Here is a 19,328-nt window from a genome sequence, read left to right on the forward strand (position 1 = left end):
TATTTTTAAACTCCGGTACTTTCTTCTGAGTTTAGGAGGAAGAGGCTGGAAAATACATTGTGGGCTCACACTGGGGAATGAAAGAGGATCTGCTATTTCTTTGAAAACAGCCATTAAGACACTGTTCCCTAGGGCCAATTCCTGGCGGCTTTAACCACAGACAAAGCTCCAGGTCCTTCTTTACGTTTTTCCATATTGACTCTTGTGTTAGGATCCATGAAAACTTATACTACCATAAGATTTATTTTAAAAGAAGACTTTACACGCCTTTTGGCTTGAAAATATTTCAATAATGTCCGCACATTCAAAACTGAGAAGTAAGGTGGTTCCACTTGGCTTTCAGTAGAGTCAGCTTTGAGAGGGATCTTTGGATCACAGTCATTAGTCCACAAGTTTTTGACCAGCTTCTCTTTCAACAGAAGTGGTTTTCCCCGAAGCCCTTTGTGATTGTTGGTGTGAGATCCACTTTGTCAGTAGGTCTGGTGTGAAGTTATGGGGACATTACCATTTAGCCGTGGCCCTTGGTCATCTGAATGTGGCGGTCCCTTCGTATCTCACTGCGTTAGAAGCCCACACTTATGGAATCCCTGTTATGCGAGGGGTTATGGCTCTGGTATGTGGGTGAATCCCTCCTTCCAGTTCCCTCATAGGGTGGGCTCAAGGGAATTATAAAGTAGGTCAACTCTGTCATTTCTGTCCCTTTCCCAAACTTTTAAGAGCCAGCTATCCCTCAGTCCACAGGCATCTGATCCCACTCTCTCAACTTCAGTCTCTTCATCTGTAACAGGAAGGACTTTGACGATGCTCTAAGTTCTCCCCAAACTCTGACATTTGACAAGTCTAATGGATTTGCCAGCTCAGAGGAATGGGGTCATTTTCCAACACTTTCTTTAGTTTGGGGAAACCCATCTTATAGAATGATCTTTCCCTATGTTGCCCTCGTAAGAGGAAAACATGACTCATTTCTGGTGTCGTAGAGTCAACACTTGGCAGCTCTGCAGGAGGAAGCCTTTTTTCCCTGTAGAAGGGGACACAGAGCGCCATGGAAACCAGGCCAGGCACTTACACCTGACCAGGGATGCAGGCACATGAGGCAGGTGGGGCAGGCAGTCCCTACAGGGGCCAGAATCATCCATACCATCTCGGTCCTCCCATGAAGCTGGCCCCTCTCAGAAGCATGATGGTTCAGAGCTGAGCCCTGGGTCAGAAGAACAGCTCCCCTGCTTACTAGCGGTTTAACCTTGAGCAAGTTAATAAACCTCTGATGTACCTCAGTTTCCTAATCTGTAAAATATGAAAAAGAATTGTACTGTTGTGAGGATTAAATCAGATCAAACAAGCGTGTAAATTGCTTAGAACAATGTCCAGCACATACAGAATAAATGTTCAGTAAATGGTAACCATCTTCATCATTGGGTGCACATGTCCAGATGTGGATCCAGGAGTGGAGAGGGTCACATTGTATGAGGCTTTTCTCTCTCGTGTGCCTGAGACTCTCTGTGCTCTAGGGCAACTTCTGTGAGGTGTCTGATCTGGAATAAGTGACTTCCTCCTTTCTGCAGAGCTAACTGTCCAATGGATAGTCAGTCTATCCCAACCTTAGTCCCCCTAGGGTCACAAGTCAGTGATAACAACCAGATCTGAGGAGAGGGAAGTGTGGTCACTGAAACCTAAGCAATGGCCTCCCTTGCCTGCAGAGGATTTACCAGAACTCAGACCTGAAGGCTCTTGGAGTTGACCAAGGATCTTCTAGAAAAGAATGTTCCCTGGGGGTTCTCCATGTCTGCAGAGGGCCAAACAAGAGAAATCAGACTGTGGTTAGACCCAGGGAAGACACTTGGATGTGGACATTTATCCCCAGATGGATAAAATGCCAGGCTCCCAAAACAGGTCATGTAGTGTCTTCTCTGGGTAATTTCGGAAAAGAATGGCTGGTCATCTGTCCTAGGTTGTCTCATAGACCGTCAGAGCAGGGAGAAACCTTACAGGTCTCTTATCCAAGCCTTGATTTTAAGCCTGAGAATGCTAAGAGCCAGAGAGAGGGGACAGTCGCCCTGTCATCACATATAGCCAATTATTGGCAGGACCAGGACTTTAAGTCATAGGCCAACATATCATGCCACTGCACCGTACTGGTCTCTTTAGGTACTCAGACTGTTGTCCCTGCTAGTTCTGGAATGCTCTGTAGTACCAACATACTAAAAAGTAATTGAGGCCCACCCAGGAGGACTCGAAGGTCCTGAGCAGCGCCTAACTTGCAGCTCCTCCAATGTATCCAACCCGATTTCAGAGCTATGGCTGTCAGAGCATTTCGGCCAAGCCTCCTCACTCAACGAACTGGTCCTCTAAGCTTACCATTTGAAAGCAGCTGTGGTTAAAGCAGAGCTTGCTGACTCAGCCCATGGAGTAAGGATGACTAAACACAAGAATTTCCTGTTGGGGGGGGGGGATGGAAAATATCTTTCAAATGCATTTGTTTCAGGGAACCATTCTGATCAGTCAGGACCTGGCCCACCGTGGGCCCATGAGGAAAAGCAGCAGGCTATCCCTGCTCAGCACCAACGCAGGATTTGCAGATGTTTCCTTTCTTTTTGCTAAACAACACTGTGGCTGTCTCGGCACCATTTTGGTCTGGCCTGCATTCACACGGAGCTTTATCTGCCAACTGGTACAGCCCAAAGCCAAGGGGAGCGGATGTCTCCCCTGACCGGAGGGGCCTTTCACATTCCCCTGCTCGGAGGCCTTCCCCCCAGGGGTGAATGGGGCTGATCTGCTTTATCTCAAGACAGCTTCAATTCTGAGCCCACCTTGAACTCGAAAGAGAGGTTCATTTATGCTGACTGATCAGAAAACAGTGTGGGCTGGCTTCCATCTCCAGGGTGCACTCTGGGGAGTTTGCAATCTGGAGTAAAGTCATCATTTTCAGGTCTAAATACCACACAGACATTGGACAACTTTAGGAAACGAACATTGACCTTCAGTTGGATTGCTCACCAGCTTAAGGCATTAATTCAGTGAAGCTAAAATTTGGATAAATATTTCAAGGCTCTTGGCTGGGAAGGAGTCTGCCTTGCTCAATTAGAAAGTTGGAGACACCTGGTGCATTTGGGGGGCGACACATTTTTACAACTTGCAAATTAGAAAGGGGGGCGGGGAAAGAGGGAGAGTGAAGTCGTCGGCCATCTTCTCCAACAGTTCTGACATAGAGGGGTTGAGTCCGAGGGGCTGCTTCATCCTCTCTCTCTCCTCTCTACATCCCCAGCCGCACATTCACAAGGAGGAAACAGAAGCGACTGCCTTGGAGGTCTCAAGGAGGGTCAAGCATATATTTTTCATAAGTGAGTAACAATTTCTTATTCCAATGGGGGAATGTTCTGGGACAGGGCAACGTGGAGTAATAATGGAAAGCCATCTGGTCTTGGGGGAGGGGGAAAGGAGGAGCAAGAGAGAGAGTGCCCCAGTTCCTTGCCACCTGGCACTATGGGCTTGGAAGCCTTATTTTCCTTTTTCCAAGCCTGTTTCAGATCCTGTGTGCACTTAAGGTACATAAAGTGCCTGGGAATAATATGGCCTCGATAAATGTTTTCTAAATTTCTGAATTGCTAATGGTTATGAATTCTTCTGTTTGTCGAGCACTTTACAGTGAATACAATATTTCTGTACTCACTCTCTTATTCGAATCTGGCAAGACGCATGTGACGTAAGCAGGGTAAGGATTGTTACCTGTCTGAGAGAGGGAAGTGAGGCTCAGGGAGGTGAGAAGCTATACACGCAGGAACGAGGGCTCCAGGTCCACCGTTCCTTCGAACATACTACGCAACATCTCGTTTTCAAGTGCAAAGGTTTTTAAAAGGATAAAGTGCTGTAGGATCCATGTATCAGATCTATGCCTTGCAACTAAGCACCGTTTGTATGAGGGTTCAAACACTCGCGGGGGCCTCAGACGAAGCGGTATTGGGCTGTGACTAACAATAGTATTAAAGATTACAGTAAGACCTTGTCTACTCAAAACACAAGAGGCCAGGGGGAAGTGGCCTTGGAATGACTTGGGTTGGGATTATCTACTATTTTTGTAAAAGAACAATAAGACCTCTGGTTGGCAGGGAACGAACACTTGCTATTTGGAATAACACGGGCCAGAGTTAAGGAGGTTGATTGTAGACTCAGGTGAGGGAGCCAATATAGACTTATTCCACCCCCATTGGGTACCTGGCCTCTCGTGGAGCCATCAGCTGCTTAACAGGAGTGGACTTGCGGTCTGAATGTTCTTCGGGTTTCCATAGGTCTTAGAACCCTTGACTCATGGTGCTGAGTGGGGCCGTTATAGGTCATATAGTCCAATCGCCATGTAGCGAGGCCGGCCACTCCTGTCTGCTGAGTGGCTACCCACCCTCCGGTGACCAAAAAAAAAAACCAAAAAACTTCCTACCAGCTCTATGTGTCATTTCTAGCTCAATGCCCTGGCCAGTCCTGAGGATGGTCATCCGCACCATCGTCATCTCTGACTGCATGGCGCTCCAGGGGAGCACAGAGATGCTTATTGCAAATGCATCTCACAGAGGCAACTAGGCATGCTCCTGAAAGTTACATGAAAACACAATTTCCATAAAGCAAACCCTGGCTTGTGTGACCTAGGTTGTTGCCTAATTTATCACTTTTTAAAACATAGAATTAGGTTGGCTTAAAGCAGGGACTTTTTAACGTAGGGTCTGTAGTTCTTGGATGAAATACAGGAAGCTCCATGAATTTTTCTGAAACTACACAAAATCGTGTGTTTGCATTTATATACAGTTTTCTAAGAAGAGAGCCTATAGCTTTCCTCAGATTCTCAAAGGGGTCTACCCCCAAAAAGGTTAAGAACTTTTGGCCAGGAGGAAGGTGGAACTGTGATCGTGTTCATGAATGTCACAATTTGCAGCCCCAACCGCAGGTTCGTGGGGCGGTAGCTTTGTCTTTGTTCTCGTCCCTCCCGCTGCCTCGGGAGGATGGGTACCCACAGGGCACGCTGCCAAGCTCTGGTCATCCCCCTGCCCGATTTGTAAGGTGATGGCCACACTAAGAGGATTTGAGTGGGGATTGTTTGCCGTACGGCTTGAACTTTAGAGGCAGACAGCTCTGTGATTTGGGGCAAGTCACTTCATCTCCCTGATCCAGTTTCCTCGTCTAATAGATAGGGGGAAATAACAGGGATGTCATGGGGATTCTAAGCGAGGTGATGGCTATAATGTCCTTGATGCATACTAAATGCTCAGTAAATAAAAACATCAACAGTGTCTGTACCAGGTGGGCAAGTCCTTAAGAAGACCTGAAGCTTTTTTCTGGCTACATGGCGAGCTCTTTCTGGGGCCACCTTGCTGCCCAGGGCCATGCTCAGTGGCCCATTGGTGGGCACGGGAACAAAACTGATTGGACCTTTGCTATTTTGTCAAAACACAGGCTTTGGCCTGTTTAACACTTGTCCTCTGCTAAAAGCTGTGGAGGGGCCCTGAAACCGTGTTTGGCTATTGAAAAATTCTAGGTAGGGGTTCAGGCTGTGTCTATAGGAGACTAGAACGACTGGTGTGGTCAGATGAACATAGCACGGAGCTAGGCCCACGGGAAAGGCTTCTATGGTCAGGTCGGGGAGTGGAGAATTCCAACAGTCCAAGAAGTCACCGCACCCGATGGTCTGGTACCGTTAGGGGCTGTGAGGCTACAGAGAAGAGAGACTTAAGTCAGTGGCTGGACACTCGAAAGGCTTCTGAAAGGCGGGCCTTGGGTTTTGGGAGATGGAGGGAAGAGGGAAAGTGTGGTGGGCAGAACAGCGAGAGCAGAGAGGCTGGAAGGAGTGCATGCTGGGGGCTGGAGGTGCTTCCACGGTGACTACCCAGGGGGCTGCTTCGGAAAGTAGCGGAAATTTTGGCTGAAGAGGTTACCGAAGTCCTCAAGTGCCCAAACCAAAAGGGAAAGGGTGTGGACTTGATGTGGTAGGCAGTGAGGAGCAGCTTAAGTGTGGCAGCAGAGGGGCAAGAAAAGGGGACGGAGTCAGAGAGTCCGGCTGGGAGCCGCAAATAAAAATCCAGACTGAAATGGGCAGAACGGTTGGGGCTAGCATGAGGCCGTGGGAATGATGAGTGAGAGCTTGCTGGTCTCTGGAGCCTTCGCCTCCAGTAAAACCAAGAGTTTTCTCTCTGCAAGGAGCAAATTGATTTTGCATCTTTATTTTTGTGTCTTTTTAGTTTAATTCCAGTATAGTGAACATACAGTGTAATATGAGTTTCAGGTGTACAATATAGTGATTCAACACTTCCATACATCACCTGGTGCTCATCACAAGTGTGCTCCTTAATCCCCCCCACACACACACACACCCACCTCCCCTCTGGTAACCATCAGTTCTCTATAGTTAAGAGTCTGTTTCTTGCTTTGTCTCTCTGTTTTTTTCCCTTTGCTCGTTTGTTTTGTTTCTTAAATTCCACATATGAGCGCAATCCTATGCTATTTGTCTTTCTCTGACTGATTTATTTCGCTTAGCATAATACTCTCTAGCTCCATCCATGTTGTTACAAATGGCAAGATTTCATTCTTTTTGATGGCTGAATAATATTCCGTTGTATGTATAGATATCACCTCTTCTTTATCCAGTCATCAGCTAATGGACACTTGGGCTGCTTCCATAGTTTGGCTATTGTAAATAATGCTGCCAGAAACATAGGGGTGCACGGATCCCTTTGAATGAGTGTTTTCGTATTCTTTGGGTAAACACCCACTAGCACAAGCAATGCATCTTTCATACAGGAGCACATGACCTGCTTCAAGCCAACCAGGCAAAATCACTTGCAAAGGAGAAAAACCAAGAGGTGACCCTCCATGTTACCAAATGGGTCTTTACCAAAGGATGCACAGAAGGTTCTTTGACTTAAAAGCTCCCCTAAGTTTAGAATGCTTTCAGATTAGAACAGTAGGCTTTTTTTGAATTTAAGAACAGTCAAAAATTATATGGGAAAGATTTGTTTAAATAGCTAAAAAGGAGGGGGGGAGACCAGTCACATGTTTCCAGTTGTCCTTTCTTGTGATACATGGGAATTATATAAAACTTACAATTTCTGAAAATAATACTAAGCTGTAGTAATTTTAAAAATAATTTATAGGGGCACCTGGGTGGGTCAGTCGGTTAAGCATCTGCCTTTGGCTCAGGTCATGATCCTGGGATTCCTGAGATCAAGCCCCATGGACTCCCTGCTTAGCAGGGAGTCAGCTGGTCCCTCTCCTGCTTCTCCCCCTGCTCATGCTCTCTCTCTCTCTCTGTCTCAAATAAAATCTTTTTAAAATTAAAAATAATTTGGGACACTTGGGTGGCCCAGTCATTAAGCATCTGCCTTCGGCTCAGGTCATGGTCCCAGGGTCCTGGGATTGAGCCCCACATCGGGCTCCCTGCTCAGCGGGAAGCCTGCTTTTCCCTCTCCCACTCCCCCTGCTTGTGCTCTCTCTCTCTCTCTGTGTCTCTCTCTGTCAAATAAATAAAATCTTTTTAAAAAATTGTTAAAAAAATAAAAAATAAAAATAATTTATATATGAGGATTAACCAGTAGTAATAATAATAGTCAGCATGTATCAAGGACTTGCATATTACTAAACAATTTAAAGACATTACCCTGTTTAATCTTCACAACAGTCTCTTGAGATATATTTTGCTATTTCTCCCCATTTCACAGATGAGGAAAATGATGCTTTCAGAGTAGTTAACTAATGTGCACAATATCCCTAAAAAAAAAACCAAGAAAGAAAGAAACCCCCCTAAGTTATGTGCAGGTTAGTGCCCTGCCTCCCAGGGAGGCTTTGGGGGTGCGGTGTGACAAAACGCCTCCACAGTCCCCCTCCTCAGCCTCTGCCCGGGGCTCTACTTGATGCAACAGGTCTTGAGAAGCTTTTCAGGTGGAAAAACACCTCTCTCGGCCTTCACAGACTGGTCATGGACCTGGTCCAGCGGTGAACTGATGTTGTTGACATTTCAGCATAAAATGTACAGAGAGAGAGGTCTGCAAAGGAGGGGGGCGGAGCTCAGGAGTCAGTTCCCTGGGTTGTCCTGAGAATTTCTTTCCTAGATTTGAACACTTTCCTTTGGGCGAGAAAACCCAGTGCTGTGAAGTAGTTCTTCACTCCCGGGGCGGTGAGCGTGGAGATGCCTCTGAGCGATCACGTTAGCCGGGACTCTCTGAAGCACCATTTATTTCTACCTATTATGTGTCTGAGTGGCCCAGGCCTGGTTCAATCTCCTCATACCCCAGGCTGGGTCTCCCTCCTCTATGGGAAGGGGCCATGCACTCGATCGAGGTTGCCGACAGAGGCTGGATTCAGCACCGGCTCAGCTGAGTGAAGGTTGCATACGTTCGCACTTGCTAGAAGAAGATCTTGTTTTCACATTTAAGGGAATATAAAAATGACTTTGTTGTGTTTAAATTGCCTTTGCTGGATGAATAGAGCCCTGTGGCTTCAGGGCTTAGAAAGGATTGTGTCGCGATCACGTATTTCCTTATATACGTTTCCATATGGCTCTATTTGCTAATATACGTATGTCTCAGGACTGCTCCCTGGTTCTCACTGAGACTGGTTGTTTCCTGTATGTGACTTCTTTCTGTCCATCTAGGTGGTAAGTCCATAGCTTATATCTGAGCCTGTGCACTCTGAGGAGTCCTGTGCGGTTGTGTTTGGGGTTCCCAGGGTAAAACTAAGATCCCGATATTATTGAAGCTCTCTTGGACAAAAGCTAGAGGTGGGGAAATCTGTTTAGTTGCTGTAAGCAGTCCGTAGCGTACAGGAGATGGAACTTCTGTTATCTGTTTAGGAAAAACTACAGTTAACTCTTGAACATGTTCACACCCCTGCACAGTCAAAAATTCGCGTGTACCTTTTGATTCCCCCAAAACTTAACTACTAATAGCCTGCTGTTGACCTTACTGATGACAAAAACAGTCTATTAACAGACATTTTGTATGTTATAGGTATTACATACTGTATTCTTATAATAAGGTATGCTCCGAGAAAAGAAAATGTTATTAAGGAAATCATAAGGAAAATACATTTACAATACTGTACTGTATTTATAAAAAAAAAAAAATCTGCATATAGGTGGACCCGTGCAGTTCAAACCCATGTTGTTCAAGGCTCCACTATGTTCCTGTTTTAAGGAAGACAGCAGCTCCTGCACATTGAGAGCTTCCTGTGTGCTTGGAACCGTGCTAAACCCTTTATGTACCTAATCCCACGTAAGCTTCACAAATCCCTAAAAGCCAGGTGCCAGTGTTAGCCCCCAGACAACGGAAGAGGAAAGTGATGGAAAGAGAGGTTAGGAGACTTGACCAACGCAAGGCAGCTAGCAAGTGGAGAGCTGGGATCTGAGCCCATAATGTTCATGACCATGAAAACCTTTCCCCCGGAAACTGCTCAAGATACATCTCCCTGCACATTTCAAGCAAGGACTCTCACAAAACTAATGTGTGGTTCAAGACGCGAAAGTGGGGGCACCTGGGTGGCTCAGTCGGTTAAGCGTCTGCCTTCGGCTCAGGTCATGATCCCAGGGTCCTGGGATCGAGCCCCTCGTCAGGCTCCGCGCTCAGCGGGGAGTCTGCTTCTCCCTCCACTTCTCCCTCTGCTCCTCCCCCCCTTCATGCTCTCTCTCGCTCTCTCTCAAATAAATAAAGTCTTTAAGAAGTGAAAGTGGCCTTGTGAGGAGGACGATCTATAAAGTTGTGTACGTGGGAGGCAGGGGATCGGGTCTGCAGACTAGTTTGCTGTGGGAGCAATTGTATCTCAACTGGGGAGAGAACAAGGAAGCTGAGGGGATGGCATAGAGTCCGACAGGCAGTCCCTTCAGCTGGGCTTGAGCCCCGACGGGAGAGGGCCGAAGCCAGAGCCTTGCTTGTAGGCCTGGGAATCCGTAGTACCAGTGAGATGGCTGCTAAGCTCGGCTTAGCTGGGCGCAGGGGACACTCCGCTCTTCGCACTAAACCTATGCTGCTCTTGTGACTGGTGTTTTTGTTCATATTTTCTGCTTCTTGCTGGCATCTAAGAAAGTTTTTGATTTCTGTGTGTTCGCTGTGTATCTAACTACCGTACTGAAATCTTGTTAATTCTGATGTAAAATTATAATCCACTCACATCTCTTGGGCTGTGTAGCTATGCAAGCGTATCATTAATGTGTATCTACACACATACACACACACACACATACCTTCTCCATTTTACAGATTAAAGAAACTGAGGTTCAGAGAGGTTTAGTAACTCCCTCTAGGTCACACAGCTAATAAGTGACAGTGCACAGATTAAACAATAGACCTGCCTTCAGATCCTGAGCCCTAAATTACTATACAATAATATCTCTCTTATACCTAGAACTTTTTTGTAAAGATGGGATGATGCTGTACACGTTCTTTGTAATCTCCTTCTTTCACTTAATAATACATCATAACAACTTACCTATATGCCTAAATATTCAATACCATTTTAATGGAGGCATAAATACCTTTATGATAAGGATAATAATGAACATTTATTGAGTGCTTACAATGTGTCAGGCACCTTAACATGGACTATTATAAATCATTGTGTTTATATGACACTGGGATGACTGGTTGCTGCGATCACATCGGTTCAGAAGCTCCAGCCTGCTGCTCTCCTTCCTGGTGGCACCCACCCTAACCTGTCACCGGCAACCAGCTTTGGGGCTGTGGGGTCTGCATGGACCGCTATGCCGTGTAATGCAAAATGCCCGTGTCTTACTGGGTAAAAAGCAAGCAGCAAGCATCGGGTCTGGGCAGAGGGCAGGGCAAGGGTGGAAAGAGTGACCCTTGATGTTGGCAGAGCTCCCTGGGGTGGGGGGGGCCCTAATGTTACTAGTATAAATAAGGGAGCGAGAGAAACTGCTCCCCTCTAGATTCTTGGGAGCTTGGAGATGATACTACAACCCAAGGAAAGCCGTGTCAGAGAAGAGATTTTAGGGGCTGCAGGAGCCAAAGATGAGCAGGCCCCATTGGTGGGTCGGAGGGAGAAGATACAGTGAAGACATCAACATCTGTATCTTGAGCACAAATATGATCCTTTCCATTGACGGCCTGTGACTACTTCATGCATCCTGGCTGCTAGGGACTAAATTATGTCCCCTTCCCAAATTCCCGTGTTGAAGCCCAAACCCCCCGATGTGATGGTCCTTGGAGGTGGGGCCTTCGGGAGGTCATTAGGTTGAGATGAGGTCATGCAGGTGGGGCCCTCATGATGAGATTAGTGCCCTCATAAGAAGAGACACCAGAGAGCTCGCTCTCCCTCTCTCCCCACTGGCCTTATACTTCAACTGATTCCCTACATTCTGGAAATGTTAGAGAAAAATGGCTCATGCTTCTCAGATGCTCTCAGAAGAGTGTTCGAAAAATACGTTTTATTCATTCTTTTAAAGAACCCCACGAATAATTATCGAGTGCCTCTTACATGCTAGGAACACCTCTCGACAGTGACCAAGGCAGTCGCTCCCCATTCTTCCTTCCCCCCAGCCCGATGTATAACTAATCTACTTTCTGTCTCTGTGGATTTGCATATTCTGGATAGTTCATGTAGCGGGGATCATATCACATGTGTCCTTTTGTGTCTGGCTTCTTTCACTTAGCCCCGTGTTTTCGAGCTTCATCTCCGTTCTAGCATGGGTCACTACTTCATTCCTTTTATGGATGAATCATATTCCATGGTATGAATAGACCACGTTTCACTTATCCATTCATCAGTTGATGACATTTGGGTCGTTTCCACCTTTTGGCTATTGTGAATGGTGCTGCTGTGAACATTGATGGACAAGTTTTTGTCTGGACATAGATTTCCATTCCCTGGGATATATATCCAGGAGTAGAGTTATGGGTCATATGGCAATGCTGTGCTTAACTTATTGAGGAATCAGAGACTGGCACCACTTTTATTCCTGAAGAGAAAAACCCAACAACCAAAATAATCATTGGAGGCTATGTTTTTAAGCATTATGGGTAGTCTGACCAGATTCGTGACAAAACGGATCCTTCTCTTAAGGAGGAGAATCCCAGTGAGTCATTCAGGACACACCCATCTCTACAGTTAGAAAAACCACACCAACACCATTTTCTATTGGCCCACTGAAGGATGAGCATGAACCTCCTCGGGTCTGAAGCGAGACTGTTTGTCATAGCCCCCAGTCCCCACGGAGACTGGTGACACCCTCGTCCATCTGTGAACACCTTGAGGACAAAGGCTGATCTGAGTCATCTGTATTATCCCAGCGCCTGGCACAGTCAACACTTGTTGGTGGAAGGAAGACAGGAATGCCACCCAGCCCCCTGGAGAGGTGATCTGGGGCACAGTCTCTTTTTGCCGGGTCTCTGCAGGGTAAATAAGGCACACCTACTCTCACACCGGCCTCCTTCCCATTAGCCACCACTTTGGGTGGCCCCCACCGCTGTCAGTCACTCCATGAGCAAGCCACGTTTAGAGCATTTTTCACATCAACAAAGTGGCCAATCTCAGAAACGGATGTTTGTCAGACCTAGGTATTCTGATTCTTGTTTGGAACAATACGATCATCATTTCCTTGGGCAATCTCCTAGCGTCCGGTCGTTTGCCTTTCTCCACTGTCAACCGGGGATCCTGGTACTGGTTTCCAGTCCCCTCACGGCGTGGTGGGGAGACTCAAAGCAGACATGGAAGCTGGCTGTCTGAACATCCCTGGGCTCGTGGAGTTCTCCCCAAGTGGGCAGTGATGGGGCATGATCCCCTTTGGAGCCTGTCATTGCTGTTGACATTGAGAATGCTGGTGTGGAAACAAATGCTGTCTTTGTCACAAGCTCGGCTACAGGGGCCTCTCCTTCCCGAAGCTGGCAGCTGAGGCTAAGCACTTGAAATCCCTGGGCCAGCTGTTGTGAAGTAAATGCCAGGCAGTAGGTAAGGCAGGATTCAGAGCTGGGCAGACAGCCAGGCTGGAGTGGGAGCACAGATGGGGGGGCACAAAAGTTGGCAAACAAGTGTTTTCCAAGGGGGGGTTAAAAATACAATTTTACTTCTTAAATAGACAAAGCGCCAATGGGAGGGTGCCTAAAAATTTCTGTTTTAACTCACTATCAGCTGAAGAAGATCCTAGTACCAGAAAGGCGCTGTGAGCAGTGTTTCCCTGAGGAGGCTTCCCCGGGAGCACAGAAAGATAGCCACACCCTTTGAAGTTTGCTGGGAGCTTACAAAGGGCAGTGTTGTTTCCACTGAGGAAGAATGATAGCCCCGCATAATGGTGTCCTTATTCTCTAAACCTCAGACCTTATGTGATGAGGGGCAAGTGAGCCTGCAGGCCCAGGCAAAGGGGGAGGGGGGAGTGCTCGGCAAATCACACATGCTCTTAGCTTCCTTGCTAGTCAACATGGAAGGTCTTCCTAGGAAGATGGTGCCATCAAAGTCAGGGGTCTGTTTCAACCCTCTTCCCATGGGGAAGGCTAAACCATCCCAAGATACCTTGTTTGTTTGATGATGCCTGATAAAAATTTCCAACTGAACATACCTTCCATCGTCCTTGATGGATTTCAGTGAAACATGGCCTGAGCTTAAAGCTCATGGAGATAAAAGACTGATGGGAAAAAAATGGTCAAACCATTGTTTTCAATCCGACTGAGAATGGTGGTATTTCTGAGTGCTGGGATTCCTACCACACAAAACGGCGAGTCAGTAGGCTGGCAGTCGCTGTCAAAGGCAGCTTGTCTGCCAGTTATTAGGAAATGGAGCCCCCAAATTGGGCTTGAGCGTAGCCATGACCAACTTCGGGATTTCTATGGTATTGCACCATGCATGCTTATGTCGGGACCACTTCCAAAATTCTGACTCATTTCCCAGGCCAGTGAAACCATGTCAGGCATCTGAGTTTCACTCCTGGTGTCATCCCAGGGAGCAGCTGCATGTGCCATGGCAAGAGCCATGCGGAGCCCGAAGCCCCAGCCCTAGCTCCGTTGTCAATTAACTGTCATTTCCAAGGGAGTCTTTGAACCAATCTGTGTCTTAGTTAGAAAGAGACTGTTTAATGAGACAATTTCATCCCTTCTGGCTTTAAACATAAAAATGTCTGTCTCTCAGGGTTGGATTTGACAAAGACTCGTCGTGGATATGCAAAGCATCTAATTTGATACATTTTTTTTTTTTTTTAGGTCTGTAAGGGGTCTCAAAGATCATCAAGTCCAACAACCCCGTTGTCATACAGATGTAGAAACTGAGAGCCAGAGAGAAGGGAGTTGCTCAATTAGTGCAGAATCAGGGTTTAGAGATCAGGTTTCTCGATTCCCAGTCCAGTGCATTTTCCACTACATTTATTTTTAAATCAGAGCAATGCATGAGCATGGTTCAAAAATACCAAATAATACAGGAGAGCTTGGAACAAAACACAACAGTGCTCGGCCCCACCCCTACTCCCACTCCTCAGAGGCAACCGTTTTCACAGATTCTGTTTTCAATTCAGCTGGTGGTTACTCTGGTATCACTAAATAATATGCCTCCACTCCTATTTCTTGGTTTATCCATTTGGGACCGTATCTATTGACTCCCTGCTATTAAAAAAAATGAGCTCCCTTAACATGACTCCAACCTCCCCTCTGTCTCCCACCTCCCCACGTTTAATAGTGTTATCTTTGTGAGATTTTTTTCATTCACTTTTTTTGTAAAGATTTTATTTATTTATTTGAGAGAGAGAGAGAGAGAGCAAGCATGAGCACGGGGTGGAGGGGCAGAGGAAGAGGGAGAAGCAGACTCCCCTCTGAGTGGGGAGTACGATGGGCTCCATCCCAGGAGCCTGGGATCATGACCTGAGTTGAAGACAGATGCTTAACTGACTGAGCCACCCAGGCACCCACATTCACTTTTTAATATAGCACACAGGGGCGCCTGGGTGGCTCAGTCGGTTAAACATCTGACTCCTGGTTTCGGCTCAGGTCATGATCTCAGGGTCGTGAGAGTGAGCCCCGCGTTGGGCTCTGGGCTCAGCAGGGAGTCTGCTCGAGATTCTCTCTCCCTCTCCGTCTGCCCCCTCGCCTCTAATAAATAAATAAATCTTTTAAAAAAATAATATAGCATACAGAAAAATTCACTATTTTTGGTGTACAGTTCTATGAGTTAAGACAAATATATAAAGTCATGTAACTACCACCACAATCAAGATATAGAACAGTTCATTACCTCCCCAAATTTTCTCATGCTGCCTTTTATAATCAACCCATCCCTCTACCCCCAACCCCAGATAACTACTGCTCTGTTTTGTGTTGCTATAATTTTGCTTTTTCCAGAATGTTACAGAAATGGAACAATAGAATATGTAATCTTTTGAGACTGCATCTTTCACTCAGGATAATTATTTTGAGATTCGTGTATCAATAGTTTATTCTTTGGTATTACTGAGTAGTATTCCATTGCATGGATGTGCCACAGTTTATGCATTCACCAGTTGAAGGACATGTAGGTTGTTTCCAGTTTGGTGGTATTACTTTTAGTGATTCCATTGGTTCCCTTTTAAATTGCAATCATATTCTTAAACCTCTATTTCTTGAGCCATCATCCCCTGTCTCTTAAGTAGATCTTCTTCAGCATAGTAAATGCTTTTGATTGGATTTTAGACATGATACTTTCCTTCATTTAGTCAAAAACGAACACATTTAGTTTTAAATCAATTTCATTTGAGGGTGTAACTTTCCATGGGGGTGGGAGGGGTTGTTTAAATGCTCTTCAGCAGCCCTATTCAGGGCTACCGCTATTCTAAATGATCCCTGTAGCGTAGAGGGCCTCCTCTAGGACCAGACGTGGCTGTTGCTGGGAAGATACACATGTACTTTCTTTTCTGACCGTTGCTAACTCGGGCAGCAATTTTTGGGAAAAAGACCTTTCTTCATGTGGATTTCAGCTTTTGTCTGTCATGCTTTTTCTGTCCCAGCTGCCTTCACTAGCGAGCACAAAGCCACATTTCAAAGGAGACTGACAAATTATCCCCAGCTGCCAGAAGGAGGTTAGCTTTCTGTGTGTTCTGTGTCCCCCTTCTCTGATAACCAACAGGTTAACTTTCTAAAAGGACCTGACAAAAGCAGAAATTGTCTTTTTTACCCAATTGGGGGTTGTTGTTTTTTTTTCTCTTTTAAAAGATGTGGATTTGTAATATTCCTCTCCATTCATACCCAAATGTATGCCAGGAAATACAGCATAAATGATCACAACTGAACCTTTAGTATTTGCAAGATTCATACTGATGCATTTTTAAAGTGTTTACCAGAGCTAAATTATTTCTTTAACTTGGCTAGTGCGGTGTCTTTCCTCCAACAGTAGCCATTTAAAGACTGAATGATATCAGCCTTGGCCGTAGAGATGTGTATGTTGTTATATTTCACTTGTGTTTTTAACCATCTTTGTGTATGTTATCTACCTAGCACTTACACTGCATGACAGGAGTGAGCCCAATGGCTGCACAGTACCCAACACATACTAGGTGCTCAGCAAATGCTGTTCGAATTAAAATGGTCCCAAATAGGGCCAGGTGTACATGAGGGTGAAGTATTCTGGATTAACGCAATGAGGCAGGCATTCCAAACACTACTGGGAATGCCAACTGGAGCAACTCTCCCACTGGGCACTTTGACACGTGCCAAACCCTGAACAGTGTTCTTCTTCTTTCACCCAGTAATTCTCTTTCTAAGGACTTATCCTAAAAAAAACAGTAGAGATGCCCGAAAAAATATAAATATGAGGAAATTCATTGTAACATGTTTTAAAATGGAGAAAAAGTGGAAACAACTTAAAAGTTGTCCTTCTTATGAAATCCTATGCAGTAACATTTATACTATGGAATGCTATGTAGTTATTTAAAATCATGTTTAGGAGATTATATAATGACATGAGGAAATGCTCACAACCTAAATTAAGTGGGGGAAGGGAGATACAGGACGATCCCGTGTGTGTGTGTGTGTGTGTGTGTGTGTGTAGAAAAAAGAAGACTGGAAAGAAAGAAAGAAATAGAAATATTAATACTTGGGGTGCCACGTCAGTTAAGCAACCAGCTCTTCATGATCTCAGGGTCCTGGGATCGAGCACCATGTTGGGCTCCACACTGGGTGTGGAGCCTGCTTAAGAGTTTCTCTCTCTCCCACTCTCCCTCCCCCACTCCGTTCATGCTCTCTCAAAAAGAAAAAAAGAAATATTAATACTGGTTACCTCTAGGTTGTAGGATTATGAGTGATTTTCATTTTCTAATTTCTGTGATTTCTAAATTCCTTACAATGTGCTTATATTGCTTTACAATCTGAAAAATATCTTTTTCATCTGAAAGCAATAAATACTATTTCTGATAGATGGAGGATGGATTTATAAAATCCTAGTAATAAGATATGGAACCATTTCTCAAACCAAAGTCAACTCTTCAGATGCCATGTGAAAAGCCACAGCACTGTTTAGTTTTCAGAAAGACAAGACGAAGCCTAGAAGTCTCATGTTTAAGCCTTATGAGCCCCAGTCTGATAGCAAAAGGCAAATGTTGTTCATCCTTTTCTCTAGGCCTAGTTAGGTTTCATCCTCTTCTCATCCCCACCCATTTTTAAACTGTACAGATCTGTGGAACAAATGTTGAGCAAACTGGAAATAAATAAAATCCAATGGCCTTAAGATACCACAAAGCCCTCCCTTCCTGTGTACTAATGGCTACCCGCCCATTGTACTCCCCAGAGTGGAGGGCTGGAGTCAGCCAAAATGGAGGCCTTGCTGATTCAAGCGTGAACACTGCAAATGCTCAAAAGAGAGAAAAACTTCTGTCTGTAAAGATTGAGACACAACATGTACAACATTCTCTCTCCCCTACATTCTTACCTTCACATAATATAAACTGGAGAGCTCTGCTGGGGAAAAAAAACTACTAAGTAAAAAATCATAGAAGGCATTACAGTAAGGACTGTTCAAAGAAATCTTAGAATCCTAGAACCTTAGAGCTGGAAGGAAAACATTCCAACAAGTATGTGGCTCCTTCCAAATACCAGATACTATGCCAGGTGCTGATCAAATGTTATCTCATAAAAACCATCTAGCAGGGTGCTTGGGTGGCATAGTCAGTTAAGCATCTGACTCTTGGTTTTTGGCTCAGGTCATGATCTGGGGGTCCTGAGATCAAGCCCTGTGTCGGGCTCGTGCTCTGTATGGAGTCTGCTTGGGTTTCTCTCTCCCTCTGCTCCTTCCCCCAACACTTGCTCTCTCTCTCTCAAATAAATAAATCTTTAAAAAAAAAAACCATCTAGTGATGCACCCCATTTTACAGATGAGGAAATCAAAGCCCAGGGAGGCATTGTGAATTGCCTTAAATCACAGTTTGTTGGCTGCAAAGTTGGGGCTAGGTCCTACATCTTCTGGAGACTCAGATGAAAAGGTGGGTTTTTCTAGTATAATCTTCCCCTCAGCTCTGCATAGTCCAAATATTTACTGTGCAGTTGTGCTTGGATGTTATGTTAACAGCTCAAGCTAATTAGGTCCAGAATCAAACTCATAGCCTTCCCCTTGTTTCCCAGTCACTGAGCATCTGAAGTTGCATTGGCTTCTTACTCTCTTTCGCCCCCACCCCATAAACAAGTCCTGTCAGTTTTTCCTTCAAAAAATACCTCCAGATCCTACTCAGCCTATAAGACAACCCAACCCTTACCTCCTTAAGAAATCTCTTCTTGACTACTCCAGCCCATGCTGCTTCCCCTCATCCGGGGGCAATTAGCATTTGGCCAGCAGCATTCCTTCATGCGACAAACATGTACTGAGTGTCTACTATATGTCAGGTCCTAAGATGAAAAATTCATTTTTTTATCTCCCCGACTAGACATTAACAACCCTGAGAGTCTAGGGGATGAATTTTTCCATAGCCTTTTAAACGTCCATCACAGCTCTGGGCACATATTTGAAGACTTGTTTGTTCAAGAGCAGAACAGATTTAAGGAATCTGTCACCAGCTCGGCAGCTGGAAAACTCTGAGGATGCCCTAATCTATGGTTCTTCCTCAACATCTCACAAGCTACATGAGTATGAACCACTCACTCAATGAAGACAGCATATTAAAATGTAACTTTTAAACACCATACCTTAACAAATAAGTGATGAGGTTTAACTAATATGAGATGTGGGATCCTAAAAGTCAACTGGGGGCTTCTGCGTCCAAGAAGACAGAATAGATCTACTCTTCTCCATTCCTCTCATTAAGTACAACTAAAAACCCTGGACATTATATATAAAACAAATGTAAGAAGACCAATAAAGATAGAGAGAAGAAGGCAGACTGGCTAAGGACCTCAGTAACCAAAGAATGA

At 45.3% G+C, this 19,328-nt stretch overlaps 1 protein-coding gene across 1 annotated transcript in view; it reads left to right on the forward strand.

Annotated features, from left to right (window-relative positions):
• Positions 1-3,261: 3,261 nt before the first annotated feature.
• The window catches only part of PLAC1 (placenta enriched 1), a 41,359-nt gene continuing 25,292 nt past the window's right edge, over positions 3,262-19,328 (forward strand). Inside the window, exon 1 of the mRNA XM_078064248.1 lies at positions 3,262-3,338. The gene's annotated coding sequence lies outside the window, so the exon portion shown is untranslated. The remainder of the gene's footprint in view (positions 3,339-19,328) is intronic.

This window comes from Halichoerus grypus, chromosome X (assembly GCF_964656455.1).
Source record: "Halichoerus grypus chromosome X, mHalGry1.hap1.1, whole genome shotgun sequence".
Classification (NCBI taxonomy): Eukaryota; Metazoa; Chordata; class Mammalia; order Carnivora; family Phocidae; genus Halichoerus; species Halichoerus grypus.